This window comes from Nasonia vitripennis (genome assembly GCF_009193385.2).
Source record: "Nasonia vitripennis strain AsymCx chromosome 3 unlocalized genomic scaffold, Nvit_psr_1.1 chr3_random0009, whole genome shotgun sequence".
NCBI classification, from domain to species: domain Eukaryota; kingdom Metazoa; phylum Arthropoda; class Insecta; order Hymenoptera; family Pteromalidae; genus Nasonia; species Nasonia vitripennis.
The window spans coordinates 1,919,653-1,940,854 of record NW_022279629.1 but is presented as its reverse complement, the minus strand read 5'-3'; the positions used below and the strand labels follow the sequence as shown (position 1 = coordinate 1,940,854).

At 39.4% G+C, this 21,202-nt stretch overlaps 1 protein-coding gene across 7 annotated transcripts in view; it reads right to left on the bottom strand.

Moving 5' to 3' along the window:
- LOC107981437 (protein unc-13 homolog A) overlaps positions 1–21,202 on the bottom strand; it is an 893,220-nt gene that overhangs the window by 452,596 nt on the left and 419,422 nt on the right. The gene's annotated exons all lie outside the window — the stretch shown is intronic.

Sequence of the window (21,202 nt, the reverse complement as noted above, 5' to 3'; positions counted from 1 at the left end):
AGTCTAGCAGGTCAATATTAAAATCACCTATTACTAAATGATTCATTACATTTTTCTTATAAATTAAATATAATAATAAAATATTATAAATATATAATTGTATAATAAAAAAGTACTTATTAGGATCTAGAATAAACTCCGATTCGGTATCCCGTGTGACCTATACAAGGCTAATATTTCAAGACCGCTTTCATCATTTAATGTTATCCCAGTATTTATTATGTTAATTCCTGCTTGAACAACTTTGGTATTTTGGACTAGATTGCTATTTACAAAAACGATGACTCCATCAATTCTGTTATCTTATTTTCGTTATAATAAGTTTTATATTCCATTTAGTTGATACAAATGATAATTAACTTGCTCATAAGCTTCTACCATACCATAATCGCTGGTTTGATAGCTCAACTTTCTATTAAGATTTTTAGTTTACCGACATTCGCATTCATACTTCGAATGTTTACATGCATGATAAAGTATTTTTTATTATTTATAAGTTTGTTAAAATTTGCAATATTACCGCATGTCCTTTTTTTATAGATTTATTTTAAAACTTATCCAAACAATCAAAAATATTCATTTTTACCTATTTCTTGATCTTGTTTTTATCACTCTTGTTGACTGGTGACGATGCCGAGGATTGCGGCTTTAGATGGTTCAGTGGAATTTGTAGATCACGTCTTGTGAGTGGTCTGCGATTATGTTCTGTTTCTGACTTTGTTTTGTTACGTGGTGAGTCATTTTCCTGTTATTCACTAGCTACGGCGTTATTAGCATCAGTGGGTACTTTGCTTTCCAGAAGATTTCAAACACAAAATCTCATTTTAACATTTCCTGGCACTGTGTCCAAATCTACCGCACTTGAAATATGGGCAAACGTTAGCCAAGTTATAGGCTTTGCATTGCTGATATCGAACAAATATTTTGTTATTATTTTCTCTTATACGCTTGTAGATCTCAGCTGGAACTTCTATTAGCACCGTACTCAAGCTGTTATGATTATTCTTGTACATGTAAAGAACTTGACCTCCCTTTTCGAAATTACTGAAGTTCCTTTCGTTGATGTCCTTTTCAATACCCTTAATTTCCATGTTTGCGTGATTATCAATACCTACTATCTTGATTTTCGTATTACGTTCGTATTACGAGTATTCGATGTATGTACACTAATAATATATGTATACACATGTATTAATGAAGATTATTTTAAGATTGGTACAGGCGAAAGGGATGCTGCGAATGATTATTTTTGCAGATATGATTTTTTTTAAACGTATGTTTGTGAATATGAAATGACGAAAATCTTAATGATATCAATTTCTTTGTGTAAAGAGCACTTATACGAGTTTTCAGTAGGGGAAGATAACTCAATCTTAAACACTATAAATTTCTTTAAATCAAACATAATTTATAATCAAATAGATATTTTAAACAAACATTTTAATGAATTATATACTTTGAATAATGTATTATATATTTTTATTATAATATCCATATATATGTCACAAAATTCGTACGCGAAATCACAGATAAAATTTTGACTGAAGATCTCACTTAAGATTCTTAAATAACGATTACTATAGTATTTCGATATAAGTGCGCAAAAGTTAATTTTACACGAGTGGGAGGTTTGTCGGCTGAGCGAAGCAAGGGTGACAATCTCACGGATGTAGAATCATCTTTTCGCATGTGTATCGGAAGTTAGTTTTTAGTATAATTAAAGAATAGTATATATTTTAAAAGCACTGGTACAATTGTTATAATGCACATATAATGACTCTATGTATTTTATTTTGTTTAATAAAGGCTTGATAAGTTCCAACACCATGGATGAAACGTTGCCAAGGAAAGAATATATTTATTTAGTGTCGTATGATATATCGTAAATTCTCATAAAAATAAATAATTGATGTCGATCACTTTAGTAGAATCAAATAGTCATTATATTATCTAACACGTCCTTGTATGCTTTATTTATTATTAATTCATTGTAATGAGTTTATTTTATTAAAACACACTAATAGTTATTGAGTAATAATAAATAAAACATACAAGGGCGCGTAAGTTATAATGACTATTTCATTCTACTAAAGTAATCGACAATATCAATGATAACGATGGCTCGGTGGTAAAACGCTTGCTTCATAATCTTGAGGTTCAGGGTTAAAATCTCCACAACTCCGGTTTTTTTTTTCAATGTAATATCTATGAAAAAATTAATTTTCGATGCAATTTACAAATCAACAGTACAAATGAAGATATGATTGATAAGTATCGAATAGGGGTAGAATAATTATTTATTTTTATGAGAATTTACGATATATCATACGACACTCATATGATTCTCGCATGAGAATTCGGTTGGAAGTATCATATGATTATCATATGAGCACTCATATGATTGCTCATATGATAATCATATGATTATTTTCAGCCGGGAAATCATTGAAAATAGGCAAAAAATGCATAAATGGCTTAAAACCTCAACTTTGACCAGCAAGAACTCGAAGCCAAATGTACGTCAAGGTAGACAAGAACATAGTAATCTAAGTGCGAGATGACAAGAGCGCTAACCAGCTGCTTACGCAGTGTCTCGGTGGTACAGGATCTGAAAGATCTGAGTCCATAAAGAGCTCTATTAACCTTTTGGCTAATTGTATCTACTTACGGTTTTCACATCAATTTTGAATCCATTATAACACTGAGATTAGTTACAGTGTCAACAAACGGAACGAAAACGCCATACGCGACCTCAATGCCAGGCAGCTGTAGACTTTGCACTTTATTGATGTTATAATCCGAACCGAAAATAATAGCTTTAGTTTTCCCAACATTGAGGCAGAGTGCATTCTAAGATGCCCGTGCCAAAACCGCACGCGCCAAAGCCGACATGTGGTCTACAGCCTCACTCAGATCGTCCCTTGTTACGTGAGTATATATTTGAAGATCATCAGCATACAGCAAATGTTCGAAACTGTCTGATAATTTTCACTTGGGGCCTTTGAAGTTAGCCAGGAAATCTCGAATATCATTAATGTAAAGGCTAAACAGAAGAGGCCCTAGGACTGAACACTGTGGCACGCCAAGATTGGTAGTGAGCCAATCTGAATTGCCATTCGAATTCATAACCACAAGCCGGATACGACCTATAATATACGACGCAATCTACAGAAGAACAGACATAGAGAACCCTAATCTAATTAGCTTACGAAGTAGTTTGGAGAGCGAAATTGTGTCGAACGCCTTGCTGAAATCAAACATTAGGATGATGGTGTGCAGGTTCTTGTTGCTGTTGATACCAGCCCTAATGTCTTCTGACAGACTCAGCAGTGCTGTTTGCGTGCTATGATTTATCCAAAAACTTGTTTGGCGGAGATCAAGTAGTCTTTTAAACTCTATATACTCAGATATCTACTCAAGATAATCTTTTTAAGAACCTTGGAAAGAAAGCTCAGCAAAGCAATCGGATGAAAGTCCGAAGCAGCTGATGGAATTGCTGTATTTTGAGTGACACCGAATGGGCCCTTTTCCAGATCTCGGAAAAGACTCCACAAGACAGAGAGGTGTTAAAAATGGAGACCAGTTGAGGACCCAAAATCGGAAGGGACTTAGCAATGATACCTTGGGGAATGTCATCTTCCCCTTTAGCCTGCGAAGTCAAGTGTGCAACGGCCAGAACTACGTCTGAAAAAGTGACGTCACGAAAAGTGTAATCATCATCACTGGCCGTTGCTAAGATATCATGCAAGTTCGTATCGCGCTCCGTTTGAGAAACGGAGACCCCAGCGAAATGAATGTTAAGTTCATCTGGCCAAAAACCGTGTAGCTCCTCCCTGGACTCAAGCCCGAGGCAAAGCCCGAGATTTCAAAGCTCTCTCCAGATATTATTATTATTATTCATCGCTTCAGATATTCTATTTTGGATAAAAGCCTCTCGCGCATCAATCGTGCGATGTTCTGCTCGAGCAGCGAGAGACTGGAACTCCGACCATAGCCTATCATCACGGGTCCCCATATATCGCCGCCGAACAGCTTAACGTTGATTATATATATCGTTAAGTTTAGCGTTAACCCATGGTGGAGATCCCTTTTTTTCAGGTTTAAACTGCTTTAAAGGGGCAAGCCTGTCGATAACAGCCATGATGTTGTGGCTAAGAGAATCTAACTTACTTTTGACAGTCTTATCCAGGCAACTGATGGTAGACCAGTCACAAGCCTCGAGAAGAGATAGAAGCTCCTCTTGCCTGACGGCTTTAAAATCTCTATAAAAGAAAGGACTCAGGATTGGGGGGTTTTGACTTTTGGGCCATAATTGTGAAATTGATGATATTGTGTTTCTTCGGAAAGGTCGCCATCATGTTGTTCACATCGAGCACTGCTTCATTGTCGTCAATGGTGAGTCGTGCCATGATTAACTAACTTGAGATTTAACTCGCAGGCAAGGTCTTTGATAAAGTTCACGTTTTGAGACGCCGACAGCATATTCGCATTCAGATCCCCCATGATTATTTAATCGTCATATCTACGGCGTCTGATCTTACCTTATATATTAAATAGGAACTTCCCGTAAAGGAGATACCCGGTGAACTGTAAATAACCGCAACAAAAATAGGAGGAATTTTACCCTTCTGCACCCTACACATAAGGTATTCAGGAATACCTGGTTTGCCTTTATCTTGCGTCGTTGATAATGAGCACAACAAAGTCGTCTTGTAGCTATTATGTATAAAAAGCGCAACGCCTCCTCCCTGGGTATTCCTGTCCTGCCAAAGAACCGAGTAGCCGCTAACCTGAGCGAATACTCCGTCGACGTTTGGCTCGAAACGCGACTCAGTCACGCCGAAGAGATGGTAAATGGGACGAGCAGTCACCAGAAATTGGCGAAACATCTCCATATATTTGTTTAGGGATGTTGCATTTGAAAATCACGCCCTTAACCCCTCGCGTTCTTAAAACCCAGACCACGCGCTAAACTCTTAAGACTTTTGAATTGGAGAAATAATTCTTTACTTAATAATTCATTTATAAACATTTTACTTTAAATTAGGCTATTACTCGTTTCCTATTTCAAAGACGAGACGTTAATAGTCTTGTGTTGAATCCAGTAAATGCATGTTTCGTACGCATAATATTTATTAATAGCTTACGGCTAGAGAGACAGACTACCCATGGCGATAGTCTCAGACAATCTGCCTACGAACCAGATCTTTCCGCTGGAAGTATACGCGTGGACCGGATGTCGTCCCGAGCGACTGACGGCAGGATGGTGCTGAAAATGGCGTGGGCCAAATCGCCACGTTCTTGCTCAGAACCACCAATTAACGATACGAAGATACCTTTATGAAAAATATATTAAGATATAGGTTTGTAACATTTGGCTGAAACGATTCCGCCACTTATACGAATGTGGACTTTATGTACAGTAATTTCGATACCTCTTATATAAATTGTCTTCATACTTACAATATTTAAGACCAATTTACTTCGTTTTTGTTCTCATATATCCAGCGCTGCATTTAAAAAATGCTGCAGCCGATTCTTATATTTCCAGCTCTTCATTTAAAAAATGCTGCAGCCGATTCTCATATTTCCTGCGCTGCATTTAAACGCTGTATTGAAAAAAAGCGCAGCTGTTATAATATTGTACTATTTATAATATTTCCTTGTATACAATATTCTTAGTGTAAATTTTTGTATGTTTACTATTCGAATGTTCCATTTTGGCATTATTCATTAATAGCAACTTTAAATGTTGTCTGTCTTTTACTCTAGATAGAGCCACATATAACTGACCATGACTAAAAACTGGTGATGGCAGCTAGACGCCAACTTTATTATATGACTGACCTTGTGATTCATTTATTGTCAATGCGAAACCTAACCTAATAGGAAATTGTTTTCTACGCAAATTGAATGGAAGTTCTTCTTTAGATGGTGATAAAGTTATTCTTGGTATCAAAACTAATTTTCTAATATTCTTTCCATTCAAAATTTTTGCTTGGATCGAATACTTCAAAAATTGTTTAACTATTAATCGTGTTGCATTACAAAGACCTTCATTATAATTTAAATTTCTTAAGAAAATTACAATAACTCCAATTTCCAATTTTAATTTATGTGGAGGAAGTCCATTAGGAGTTAAAGAATTCAGAAATTCTGTAAGTAACATAACATCTAAGTTTTCTCCATTATCATCTTCTACTGTATCTATACTTGAATATTCAACGAAATGTCTTCCTTCCATAATATCCACTATTTTATTATTAATATCAATTACATAATTGTTTTTAGGAGCAAGAATTACTTTATCCTTTCATGGTTCGTCATTCATTTTTATGTTATTTCCAAAGATTTCTGTAACGATGTCTCCTTTTGATATCATGTTAACAGGTATTTTAAAAATTTAATTTTCTTTTTCATATAAATTTAAACGTTTCTCATCACCAACATTTAATAGCCATTAAAATTGTCATCATTGTTGGATACACGAAGGTTTTGATTCAATGTCATGCGTCTAAAATTTGTCCATAAACAGCTATACTTCACTGAAGTTTTGATTATTTCAATTCGATTACCGTGTCGAACTACCGGTAATGTTTGTCTAAAATCTCCTGAAACAAGTATAGATTTACCACCAAATATTGCAGTTACGTCACATAAATCTTGAAAAAGACGATCAACTGCTTCAAAAGCAAATTTCGATGTAATTGATATTTCATCCCATATTATAATTTGTACATCTTTAAGTTTCCTTCCATTTACAGAATTAGGTTTAACATTACATGTTGTACAGTCATTAATATTCAGTGGTAATTTAAATGTTGTATATACTGTTCTTTGATTACTAAGTAAGTTCGCTGCAATACCTGTCCAAGCAACACATAAAAATGGTATATTATTTAATGTTAATTAATCTATTAAAACCTTAAGTAAATAACTTTTTTCACTCCCGCCTGGTCCGTCAATAAAAATACATTTATCCTGTTTATAATTTAAATTTTCTAAAACTGCATCATATATATCTTTTTTATTAATATTAAGGGATGCAATTTTCTTTTGTAATTAATTTAGAATATTACATAGCAAATAAAAAATCAAAATTAAAATTTGCAGAGAATCATGCAAAAACATACACACATCTACGGGCTTGATTAGACATAATAACCAACACACATACGTACGCCCACATACACGCACCCATGCACGCACACATACACAGAAAAGCATTGTATAGAAAATTGTTAATTTGAACATAGGATATATCATAATAATAACGAATTTTCAAAAAATAAAAATGTAAAAATGCAAACTAATCAAAATAAATACTTGCACTTTTTATATTCCCTCCTGTCTTGTTTTCACAATATATTACTTATAATTATCCGTGCTTACAATAACAATAAAGATTACAAACTGGACTATCTGTTATCTAAAACGTAATAAAAGATTTAATAAAATATCAATTTAAGTATCCATACAATGAATGCGGCTAAAAATTCATAAATGTAATTTAAATTTGTATAATGTATTTTCTAAATAAATTTACAAATAAAGCATATAGAGAAATGTAAATACATTAGGATCAGTGAAATAAACTTCTCATAGCCCTTACACATAGAATCCGTTATTCATAGAGTTTAGCAACTCTTTTGGTATTTCTCCAGGTTAATCAGCACGCTTCGAAATCTTTTTTTTACATGCACAAGTTTTAATTAGATTTATATACTTAAAAAAGTACAACTAATCTTTGTCATAAATTTAATTTGAGAATAACATTAATATTGTAAATTAAAGAAAAAAACATTACGAATATTTTTTTAAAAATTTTTATTTTTTATTCGATTATAACGTGACATGGCTCATTTTGTAAATAAAGAAAAAAAAGACATCACTTGTAGAATTAAATATTCTAAAACATAAAATCAGGTGATAGTTTTTTAAATTTATTAGTTTTATAAATAAATACAAGAAAGGCATCTTATGTATCTGTGTTTTTTTGCTAGTTATATATTACTAGGGAGTACTCCCCCTGGTCGCTTCGCTCGCCGACCCCCACGTTCATTGCAAATTAGTGTGCCAGTATCTTCGAGGGTAACGCGTTTTTTTTTTATAATAAAAAAAGTTTTACAGTCGCTGGTTTAGAAATTCAAAAAGTAAAGCGAAGGTTAAAAAGAATATCAAGCTATGCTATAAAACTTTTAGTTTTTATTAGGCTTATTTTACAAAGTTACTACAAAATTCTTGTATTTTTTCCCCAAACAGTTTGTGCTAATGGTAATTTGTTTACGATTAAAAATCAAGCAAATAACAAACACAATTGCTTCAGTAACATAATTGTAGATACCTCATCAAATATATGAAATATTTCTTCATCGTTTTCAATTAATCCCATGGCTATTGCTGTTTCAGTAAATGTTGAATACGTTTTATTTTCAAAGTTCTTTAAATAATCGAATGAGGTTGCCGCCCTTAACTCTGTGTAATATTAATTTTAAGTGAAATAACTCTCGTTCGTTAAGAATCCCACAGATTAATCTTTCACTTCTTTTTCGTAAAAACATAATTTTCTGGTATATCAAAATACAAAAAATTTCTGGCATAATCATCAATTTTATTTTGTTTAACCCATGCTGTTAAAGTTGTCTTATGATGGAAAGAATCTATATCAATGTTGTTTCCATAAATATTATTTTTTGTTGATTCTGTAAAGGAATAGCTAATTCAACTACACTATAAGAACGATCACAAATTGGTTATTCTTAAATACGCCATGCAGCTTCCATTGGCCCTACGTAGCTACAATCCATGTATTCTGTTATTTCATCGTATATTACTTTATCTTTATTATTTTTACTCGCTATAATAAAAGCAGGATTATCTCCTTTGTGTAAATATTTGTATAAATATTTTATGCTCATAATAAATGCACAATATTCAACATTAATATGGCAGTTATATTTTCGAAGAGAAGTTGGATTATAGCGAACAACCATTCTATTATTAACCTTTACAGAACTACCATAAAGTCTTTTGTAAAAAAATAGTTTTTATTTTCATTATTACGACAAAGATATCTAGGAAATCCATTCTTTTCAAATTGCGTTGCAACACGCAAAGCTTTTTTCTTTATTGACCTGATCGACTTAAGTTGAAAGAAAATCCTACTGTAAAATAGATTTTATTTTTGCTTCCTCCTAGAGAAAGCATTGTAATAGTGATTTTTTGAGTTTGTCTAGAAACATATTAAAAATGTGTTTTGATGTATTTTTAGTCAAAATATAGTGTTTTTGGAAAATGTCCGTGCGTGTGCGTGGACGTTCGTATACCACTGTATCTCAACTTCTACTTTGAGGATTTTAACCCACCAAGGCTCATTCTTTTTGTTTTTACTATAGCATAATGGGAACAAATGACCGTTTTTCATTTTGTTAACGCGTTTTTTATGGCGATTTTTTGGTTTTAAGATTTCAGTTTTTTCTACTAAAGTTATTGAAAAAGTTCATAAAAGTAAACAACTTAATATGTACCTGAAAGAGAATGAAATTACCTATCTTTTAACCGCAGAGAATTCAGATTATCGGTTTCGTTCTTTTGTTATAATACAAAAAGTACAATTTTTTAAAACCGGTATAACTCGATAACTACTCTATAGAACTTTTCAAAAAAAGCATTGTGATTAGGAATAATGAGACCTACTTCGTGTACAAATATCAAGTTATTTCATCAATTATTTTCCGAGAAAAATCTTAATTACTGCAAATTTCTCCCCAACGATAACTCAAGAAAAATTGCATGAATCATATTAAAAATTAAGATTTAGATAGATTTCCTTGATGCCTTGATCCCTTTCTTTGGGCTACTTCTTAGCTCCATTAGATTTTGAGATATTTGAGATTTAATTTTTTTCAAATCTTTTTTGAAAACGTTGTAACTCGATAAATACTTTATGGAAATTTTTGAAAAAAATCATATTGATTAAAAATGATAAGAATTATTTAGTGACTAATTTTCAAGTTATTTCCATGCGGGGAAGCCTGACACCCCTATGTGGCGCGTCCCTCGGTAGGCGGATGGGGGAGTGCTCGCCGAGACACACACCTCGGAGGGTAGAAAAGAAATAAAATATGCTCCGTGGACATAATCAGGCCGCCGCGTTTTCTGTGCGGTGCGACCCGTGGGCTGCCAAAGGGAGATCCTGGATGGAGAGGCGATCTAACGGTCTCTCCAAGACCTACGGTTGCGTGCCGAAGTGACCCGAACCATCTTTGGCTCCCGCTGACAGCAAGGCGGAAGGCCGGTTACCTAGCTAGTTTCGGTCAACCGGCTCGAGCGAGTGCGTGTTATTCTTTGACATCCGCCGGAAACTCTCTAGAGAGCCGAGCACCTGTGCTCGGGGTGGGAGGCTCGAGAGAGTGGAGGTGGGCTAGTGCGACAGCGCGTGCTATACCCTGACATGATGCACCCAGTCTGGCACCGCCTACAGTCATGTGTTGAGGCCATGTCAGCTGCTCCCATAGACGGGGAATCCAGGGGGACGGACACATGCCAGGATGAAGAAAAATGCTTATAATATGGGAACCACAAACGAACTCGGGGAAAACCCACAGGAGAACCTGGAAGTTGAAACCTTAAGGGTGCCAACAACACAAGACGGTGGATATCCAATCCACAAATCAAGCAGCAGTACCAGTATAGGCAGCGCCATGAGTGCTGCAGCATACCGATATGACAAGAACGCAGCGGTAGGAGAAGAGAGCCAGACCATAAGGGATTGGCTACAAGCCCACGCCAGCCTGCGAGACAAGCTACGAGAGGTGCGTGAAATGGCCAGGGAAATGACCAAAACCCTGGAAAAGCAAAAGGGCGTGAATATCAAGATCAAAGAAGGCTTACCCTTAATAGGATCCATGATGATCGAAGCTTTCACGCTTCTTGACCAGATTGAAGATGTCGCGAAGAGGCAGTCCCCCAAACAATCTAGTGAGGACAATACAAAGCCTCAAAAAACGGTAAAATCAAAGAAGAGGGTACGGGCATCATCTGACGGAGGCGGCGGTACCCCCGCCAAAAAAGACAAGAACGATGTAAGTGCTCCTTCGACAAGTAGGGACAGCGAGGGGAACGGCCAGACTTCTTATGGTCAGACACAATGGGAAGTAGCTGCTGGCAGGAAGGTTAAAAAGAAACAGAAGGTAAAGCCGGAGCAGATCCAACCAAAGAAGAGAGAAGAGAAGGCTCCACGTCAGAGGACGGACGCCATTCTGATAAAGCTGGAGAGTGGCAAGACCTATGCTGACATTTTGTCTCTGATGAAGACACAGGTAAAGCCGGAAGAGCTAAACAGGTGGTTAAGTTTGTTCGCAAAACAAGAGAAGGCGGCATTCTGGTCGGGGTGGGCAAAAGCAATGACGAAATGAAGTCATTTCAAAAGGCCATCGAAGAGGCAATCGGACAAGCAGGCACAATTAAGGGCAAGATCTCCAAGACAATACTAGAGATCAGAGACATCGATGGACTTACGACGAAGGAAGAGGTCAACAGTGCTATCACAGCCGCAACAGGCTGCGGCAAAGAAGATGCCAAAGTCTATCTGTTTGAGCCAAACAAGAGAGAGCAGAGGATGGCGGTGGTCAAATTGGACCAGACCAAGGCCGCCGTACTGTTCAAAAAGGGAAAGATTCGCATCGGCTGGGTAAACTGCCGAGTGCGGGTGCGAGCGAGCGTCACGCGATGCTACCGTTGCCTTGGCTACGGACACGTGAAAGCTAACTGCAAAGGGCCTGACAGGAGCACTAGCTGTTGGAAGTGTGGTGCGGGTGGACATAGAGCGGCGGCTCTATGTCCACCCGCAACACACTTCCAACAGCGACTGCAATGTGCCGACCCAACAGATAAAGTGTTTCCTTTGCAAAGACGACAAGACGCCTGAGGATAGGATGATGCACACTCCAGGCACCGGAGCGTGCGCAGTCTTCCGGACGGCCCTAAACGCAAGCAAAATCCAAAGATAATGGCAAGGATACTCCAAGGAAACCTGCACAGAAGTAGGCTCGCACATAATCTGCTAACCCAACACGCGAGGGAGCAGAAAGTGGATGTTCTATTGATCAGCGAACAATACAAGAACCTAGACCCACCCTTTCGGGTGTCAAACGGTGAAAAAGTCGCAGCCATTTGGGTGCCCGGGCGCGGGTTGGCGAATACGGGTACAGGAGAAAACTACGTAAGGGGAAGGATGGATCCCAGCATAACATTATTCAGCGTATATCTGTCATCGAACCTAACTGCCGCCGACTATACAAGGAAACTAGGGGTATTGGAGGACGCTATTAGAGAGGTCCCCGGGGAAATCGTGATCGGGGGCGACTTCAACGCGAGGGCTACAGAATGGGGCATGCCGACGACGAACCCAAGAGGCAGAGCCATCCTCGAGATGGCAGCCAGGCTGAACTTGATAGTAGCGAGCGAGGGTAATACCACTACCTACCGTAGAACAGGCTTTGTGGAATCAATACCGGATGTAACCTTCGCAAGAGAAATGACGACCCGCAACATAAGGGACTGGCACGTTACGGATGAATATATAGCTAGCGACCACCAGTATATTCTATTCAATATCAACGAAGACCGTCAGACCAGTACAAGGAGAAATCACAGTCGAGCGCCAATATGGAACACTCGACGCATGAACAATAGTAGAGAAAACTACTAATCTGATAACTGAGATCTGCGATGCGACCATGCCTAGGGTGTCTACCAGCCACCAGAGAAGACCGGTGTACCGGTGGACAGACGACATTGCGGAGCTTAGGAAAGAAAATTTCTACTCTTGAAGAAGGGCTCAAAGAGCCTGGAAGCAGAAAAGACCTGAAGCCGGAGACCTTTCCAAAAGACAGGACGAATCACGAAAAATTCTCAGAGACGCGATAAAAAAGAGCAAGCACCGCTGCTGGACGAAGATAATCGACGACGTCAAGAAAGATCCATTCAGCGATGGATACGCGATTGTTACACGAAAGATGGGCGAAATGAATCGCACGGAACCCATGAACCCATGGAAGCTGAAAAATATCGATGGAAAAAGTAATCGATGGGCTGTTCCTCACACATCCCATCAGACCCCAGACAGAAGCAGCGGAAATACCGGCCGACGAGATACCTCTTTTTACAGAAGGCGAACTCATCGCGGCAACTTCGTCCCTTAAGAGTGGCAGAGCACCGGGACTGGATGGCATCCCTGCGGAAATGCTCAGGATCGTCGCGTCGCAACGGCCTGAGCTGCTCTTGGAGATGTACAACAAGTGCCTGGTGCAGGGAGTTTTTAGCTCGCGGTGGAAAAGAGCGAGACTTGTACTGATTGAAAAACCGAAAAAAGAAGCGGATACGGATACTTCCTATAGGCCACTGAGTCTTTTAGACACAATGTGAAAGACGGGGAAAGCACTGGTTAAACCGTGAATACTAAGTGCTGTATGCAAAGCAGAAGACATTTCCGATAAACAGTATGGCTTTAGAAAAGGACGATCCACCATAGGGGCCGTTAGAGAGGTAACAGACACGGTAAAGAAAGTAGAGGAAGTTAGATACGCGACTAGAGACATCGTAATTCTGGTAACGATAGACGTAAAAAACGCGTTCAACTCGGCAAGATGGACCGACGTACTTGCTGCCTTAGAATCATTCGGTATGCCGCGATACATTATGCGTCTTACGGAAGATTATCTGAGGGACCGGGTTATCGAGTATGACACGAAAGAAGGGCGCAGAAGAAGACCTATAACTGCAGGAGTTGTGTAGGGTTCGATCTTGGGGCCAGACTTCTGGGGTATCTTGTACGATGGGCTTCTGAAACTCGAAATGCCGAGGACGTGATGCTCGTTGGATACGCCGACGACGTGGCCGCGGTTATAACAGCACGGAATGTGGGCATCGCGCAAGCTAAGTGAAACGCGATCATGAGCAGAGTGCTATGGTCGATGGCGAACCACGGATTGACTTTAGCACTTGATAAGTCCGAAATTGTCCTATTGACAGGAAAGCGGATACCGACCATCATACCCATGAATATAGGCAGCGAGACTATAACGACGAAACCATCAGTCAAGTATCTAGGAATAACTCTAGACACGAAGTTGAACTACGGGGAGCACCTAGATCGCGTCTGTAAAAAAGCCACGACTAGAATAGCGCAATTTAGCCGACTCATGGCTAACGTCCATGGGCCTAGGCCAACAGTCAGGCGGCTACTCATGGCGACCACTAACTCTATCCTGTTATATGAAGCAGAGGTGTGGGCCGATGCTATGGCTATGAATAAATATCGGAAAAAGATTATGGCGGGACAGCGAAGGGGGCCCTTAGAATAGCATGCTCCCACCGGACGGTCGCGGCCGATTAAACGCAAGCTGATCTACGAGGCTCGTTTAGCGTCGAATAGCACCTCGATTGCCGCGGAAGAAAGAGAAATAACAGTGCGCAATTGGCAGACTAGGTGGACCGATTGTCCAAAGGCTAGATGGACTAGGACCCTTATAAAAGATGTGGGCCTGTGGGTGGACAGGAGATGAGGGGAGGTCAACTTTTACCTTACCCAGTTTTTCTCCGGTCACGGATACTTTAGGACCTACCTGTTCGCGATGAACAGGGTGGCATCACCGGGGTGTTTGTACTGCGGTGACGAATGGGACGACGTGAGACACACGTTTTTTGACTGCCCTCACTGGGCTGAAAAGCGTAGAGTACTGGAGCTGACGATAGGGGCGTTCACGCCCGAGACTGTAGTCGAAATGATGCTTGACAGCAAGCAGAACTGGGACGAGATAACGGCGTACTTGGAGACGGTTCTCGACGCGAAAAATAATGACGGTTGTTTACAAGACTAGTTGACGGCTAGCACAGCTTAAGACAGGCGACCCCCCGAAGGAATGCGAAAGCGGTTACCGGGGGGGGGGGGTTTTCGCGGCCCTACGACAGTATACCTCGCGTTGTGCCACGGGGAGCCTCGCACGGCTCCTGTCATGGTGCATTAAGCATTTCTCGAACTCTCCGGATAAACAAAAAAAAAAAAATTTTCAAGTTATTTCACTAACTATTTCGTCAGAAAAGTTTTTACCGTTTGGACATACAATATGTATAAAACATGGATAGCACCTCCAAAGTATTCCGACAAAAATTTACGGGACCGCTCCTATCAAAAGTTGCGAGCTCTTTAAAATAGGGTAAATATCGTCTAGAATGAGAAAATCTGACAAAATACCGAAAATTCTTTTTTTAAAGGCATTTTGACGAATTTTACCCTATTTAAAGTGCTTGCAACTTTTGATATGGATGGTCGTTTCCGACCATTTGTTTTAAATTCAAGATTTGGGCTCAGCTGTTCTTTAACACAGAAAAAAATAATGATCGCTCGGACAGGTAATAAATTACCCGGAGCACAATAAAGGCTACTATTTTTCGGTAATTAGTAATTCGCCCGTAACTTTTTGTTGGCATAGCGTTTGGAGGTAGCGCCCATATTCTTTACATATTGTATATTCGAACGCATCTAAAAAACTTGGTCTAGTCAGTGTGCCCTCAAAATTGCAGGAGCTCAATTTTTCGACCGCGAAGTGTCCGTCTTCTCGTAGAATGCCTCATATGCAAAGGCAATAAAAAATAAGTGATTCTGATTTTTTTAGAATTTTTCACGCGAATTTGATGCCCTGTAAAGCCGTATTTAAAAATCACAAAGTGCTGCGACTACAATATTAGAGAAAATAAAATCGCGTCTTGGGTACTCAGTTAATTTCACTCAGCCATCGATATAGTGTAGATAGAAGATAGATAGATGTAGATAGATTTTGCATAAATACTAAAATGTTTTTTTTTAATTGACAGAATTTGATAATATTATTTATGTATGTCATTTGGAAATTTTTATTTTATTTTTTGTACTAAAATTAAATAAAAAATGATATAAGTTAATATAAATTGATGTAATTAATAAATCATTTAATTCTTTATAAGAAATAATATACAGTAGCATAAGGTGTGTAGTTGCATGGGTTGCGGGATTATAATATAACATTACTATTATTTTGAAGTTTTTCTGCGACTTTAAAAAATTTAATAGAGAAGACATGATATTAAAATTGAATTCTAATGACATAACATCGTCTACAGAATAATTTACGAAATATTGATTAAATATAATCATTATAGATTATATTGTGTGTGTGTGTGTGTATGTGTGTGTGCGCGCGCGCGTGTGTGTGTGTGTGTGTGTGTGTGTGTGTATATATATATATATATATATATATATATATATATATATATATATATATATATATATATATATATATATATATATATATATATAAACACTATACGATAAGATCTCTGCGAAAGACGTACATTGACACGCAGATTGCAGTGATACGGGTACCAGCTTAGATAGCGGCTAAGATCAAGAAGCTACAGAATATCAGAATAGGAAGAATCAATTGTAGGATATGGGTGGCTAACTGCAAAACTGAGCCGCTTAGGTGTTAAAAATGCCTAGGTTTTTGCCATATCGGCAGAAACTGCACAGTAACTGAAGATAGAAGATAGAATAGCTAGATAGCTAGGAGATAAATAATAGAAGATAGATAGATGGGCACAAAGCGAAGGAGTGTAAGAACAAACCCAACTGTCTTCTTTGCACTAGACACAAGTAGTAAGAGTGACCACGCAACTGGTAGCTACGCGTGAACAGTTTAACAAGCTGTAGTTGAAGCCACTGACAGAAATAGAAAATAAAAATAGTGCAGTTAAATTAAAATCACTGCGCGACTGCACAGGACCTATTGAGCCAGTATGCCCGTGAAACAGAGATCGACATAGTTATCTACTGTGAACAATACAGAGACCTGGACGAACCATCGTGGGATATGGACAGTACTGGTAACGCGGTGATATGTGCTTGCGGAGACGCCGCTTTCCAGGAAAACTGACAAGACGTAATGAAGGATTCGCACGCGCTGAGGTCGCAGGCGTACACATTTACAGCTGCTATGCTTCTCCTAACACGTCAATAAAACAATTCAGACAACTGTTGGACCGGATAGTACAGAATGCTGTAAGAACAAAAATGGTACTAATAGCAGGCGATTGCAACGCCTGGGCAGTCGAGTGGGGCAGCTAAAGGATGAATGAAAAAGGACGAGCGCTATTGGAAGCATTCGCCCTCCTTGACTTGATCTAAGCTAACCAGGGATATTCTTACATATTTCAAAGAGGAGACGCAGGATCCATCATAGATCTCACGTTTGTCAGCAGCTGCCTGATTGCCTTAATTAGATCGTGAATGGTAACCGATCATTACACAAATAGTGACCACTAAGCGATAATAATGGATATGAGAATATCTAAGCGGAGATCAAACGGGAGGGCAACAACAAAAAATGTCGGTTGGAAAACAAAGGATTATGAAAAGGAGACATTCCTGCTGGCTCTAGAAGAAATACAGATGTTTGGATCTGCGAATGATAAGGTCGAGCAGGTAATAAAAAATATTACCCAAGCCTGCAACGCAACGATAGACGACAAGAAAAAAATCCGAGAAAATAAACGACGGTGCCTGAAAGAGTTACATGACGAGGTTGAGCTGGATCCCTGGGGCCGACCGTATCAAGTGGTAATGAAAAAGATAAAGGGAGGTTATATCCCCCCTCCTAAGAGCCCAGAATTGCTGGACCGTATTGTGACCACACTGTTTTCCCTTCAACTAGAAGTAACAGCTATTCCTGAAGCGAAGGCAAATTACGAAATCATTCCGACAATCACGACAGAGGAATTACTCGCTGCATGCAAAAGAATTGGGAACAACAAGGCTTTAGGCCTGGATAGCATACCCAATATCGCATTGAAACAAGCTATACAGGCACGCCCCGATGTCTTTGTGGACTTGTACAATGCATGTCTCGAAGAACGGACGTTTTCTAAAAACTGGAAGAAGCATCGCCTAGTGCTACTACCAAAAGGAGATAAGCCACCTGGAGAAGCTGCTTCACACAGACCACTCTGTATGCTAGACACCCTGGGCAAGATTTTAGAGCGCATAATCGGCGTTAGAATGGACCAAGTCATTGAAAAACCAGGCCGACTAGCGAAATATCAATAAGGGTTATGAAAAAAACGCTTCACTCTTGATGCCGTAAGCTTAGTAGTCGACACTGCTAGAACTGCAATAGAAGGAAAAAGATGGAAAGGAGGATCCAAGAAGTTGCTATTATTACACTAGATGTTAAAAATGCGTTTAACTTAACCAGCTGGTGCAAGATACACGAGGAACTACGGAAAAAAGAGGTACCCGCATGTATAAGAAGGATTATGTCTGACTACCTGAAAGATAGAACTATTGAATGACCCCTATTGTACGACACAGAGATAATCACGAAAACCTATAAAGTAACCGGAGGGGTCCCACAAGTGTCAGTTTTTGGCCTTGTATTGTGGAATATCACGTACGATGGAGTACTTAGGATAGAGCTACATGAAGGGATAACGGTCGCAGGATTCGCAAATAAAATTGCAGAGGTGGTAGTAGCAAAGCAAAAGAAAGAGGTGACGGAAATCACTAATGAGGCAGTGGGTATAATTTACGATTGGCTAAAGCAGACTAGACTTGAGCTTGCTAGCCATAAAACGAAGGCTATCCTTATATCCAATAGGAAGAAAATAGATACAATAACACTATTAGTGGACGGACACGAAATAGACTCTCAGCTGTTCATTAAGTACCTTGGAATCACCATAGACGCCAGACTAACGTTTGAGCAGCATCTTGAGAGGGCGAGCAATAAGGCAGCAAAAGTCGGTGCTACACTATCGCGACTAATGCCAAATGTAAGTGGGCCAACGCAGGGTCTAAGGTTACTTCTAGCCAGTGTAACTACATCGATTATTTTATTCGGTTCTATAAATGAAAGCTGTTAACAGTTTGTAGTATAAGTACATTGCAGGTTACTTCTGCCTACCAAACAGTATCAGAAGATGCAGTGTGCGTTATTTTAAGTATGCCCCCTATTGACCTTCTAGCAAAAGAACGAACGAATATAAAAAGAATATAAAAGAAACAAAAGGAAGTTAGAAAATCCGCAAAGGAACAAACTCTAGCTGAGTGACAAAGACGAATGGACTCCAGTGGAAAGGGGCGTGTTCGCGCATTATACGTCTCCGCATAAAATATGTATCAACTAGCACGGTTTGATTCTCGTGCCTCTTGATGACGAGTTAATTATGGCGCGCCAAGAAAAGAAAGAGCGCATGCGTAAGCCCTTCTGCGGTCTGAGATCGATTAGTGCGCGCGAGAGCGTCAGATTCGTTTCGGCATCGATCGAGAGCAGTGTGATCCGAAACCTACCTCTATTATCGTGTAGCTTTTGTATTGTGCCTGTAGTAATCGCTGTAATTTGAATTATATTTGTTAGTGAATCACTCGCGTGTGATTCCTCCCTTATTTCTATAATTCGTGTAAATAAAGTGCCTGTAATTCCGTGTGGGCGAGACACAAGCGTGCTGTTATCGCATAGCGAATCTTCGCTATAGGTCCCGGTCGCGACGACTCGACGAGTCGTCTCAAGTCGTTCACGGAGCCAGGGCTGGACCCGTTCCCGAGACGTCGGGGCCCTGTGACGTGCTGGGCATTGCCACCCCGGGATATCTCCATCTTCTCGATCGACAATCTACCCAGAAGAGAGGGTGGTCCGTCACGTACAGCGCACCGATATTTGCGATTTGCGGCGTTATTGTAGGGGCTGATCCCCGAAATATTAGGTAAGCGAGCGGTCTGTAAATATAAGGATCGATTATCCACTGCGTAAGTTAAATTAGATAATAAGTTTTGACTTTTGTATTTTATGCTTACATAAATTCATTAATTTACTTGATCAATAAATAATTTCTATTTCACTAGCTTGCTCAGGCTTTTCCCTCTGTTCCGTGAGGGTTTTTATGCCTAAGCAAGTTACTGTTTATATTTAGGTTAACCGCGAAATTGTTGCATTTTTTTATTTAAGAACCCGACTACTAATTCCTTTTCCCACTTCCTTCATAAATGTAATTTGATTGTTTTCAGGGCGATATACGCACCGCCTCATACCACGTATTGTTGGCTGGACCAATAGACGACACGTAGAAGTAAATTACTACCTTACGCAGTTTTTGAGCAGACATGGCTGCTTTCGAGCCTACATACACCGCTACAAGTTAGAAGATAATTCAAATTGCCCAGTATGTTTGGAAGCAAACGAAGATGCGGAGCATGTCCTCTGTAACTGTTCGCGATACGAAATGGAACGAGAAGAACTAGAGCGTTACCTTCAGACTAGAGTGGCCCCTGAGTCAATAATGACAGCCATGCTAGCGTCGAAGGATGGCTGGTGCGTAGTAAACAACTACGTAAAGACCATTCTCAAGCAGTAGAGATGACGAAGAGAATAGAAGGGAAGGACCAGGTGAAACAGCTGAGTAGAACTGTTAATAGACGAAGGCCACTACGTTATAGATACGAAATGCTCCTCGGATTGATGCAGAGGAACGTAGGTCATAGAGTTGAGCTCTCACACCCCTGCCCAATGCAGAGGAGCGTAGAAACTAGGGTTGTGTACCTCTAAGTGTTCCTCAGGCCGATGTTGAGGAATTTAGGTAACTGAGTTGAGCCCGGACTGTCACACTCGAAGCAGAGGAACGTAGATGTCGGAATTGAGTCCAGAGGATGACCAGTGATGCTGCTCGAAGTAGACGACCGGACAATGCTACAGGAAGCAGACGGCTGGACGATGCAGAATGAAGAAGACGGCAGGACGATGCAGAATGAGGAAGACGCGTTTGATCCTGAACCCCTAATCACCTTGGTGGATGGAGGATGTATGGATATGTCAAACTTCAAAGGAGAAGCCGAAAAAAGGCTAGTTAACAGGCCCAACGGAAATATTCTTTAACGATAGTACCTGTGGGGATCCGGTGTCGGAGGGCCACTTGTTCAGAGCTTGCTCTGCCTACGCTACATAAAAAAAACACTTACAACACTCACACACACCAAAAAACACACACACACACATATTTATGCCTTTATCCAAATTTTTACACAACAAAAGTCGTTAAATTCAGTTATTGCATGTAGCTTCATCGATAGGACAAGTCTTAAAGGTTTGTTTTTTACCGTGGAAGAAGAATGAGT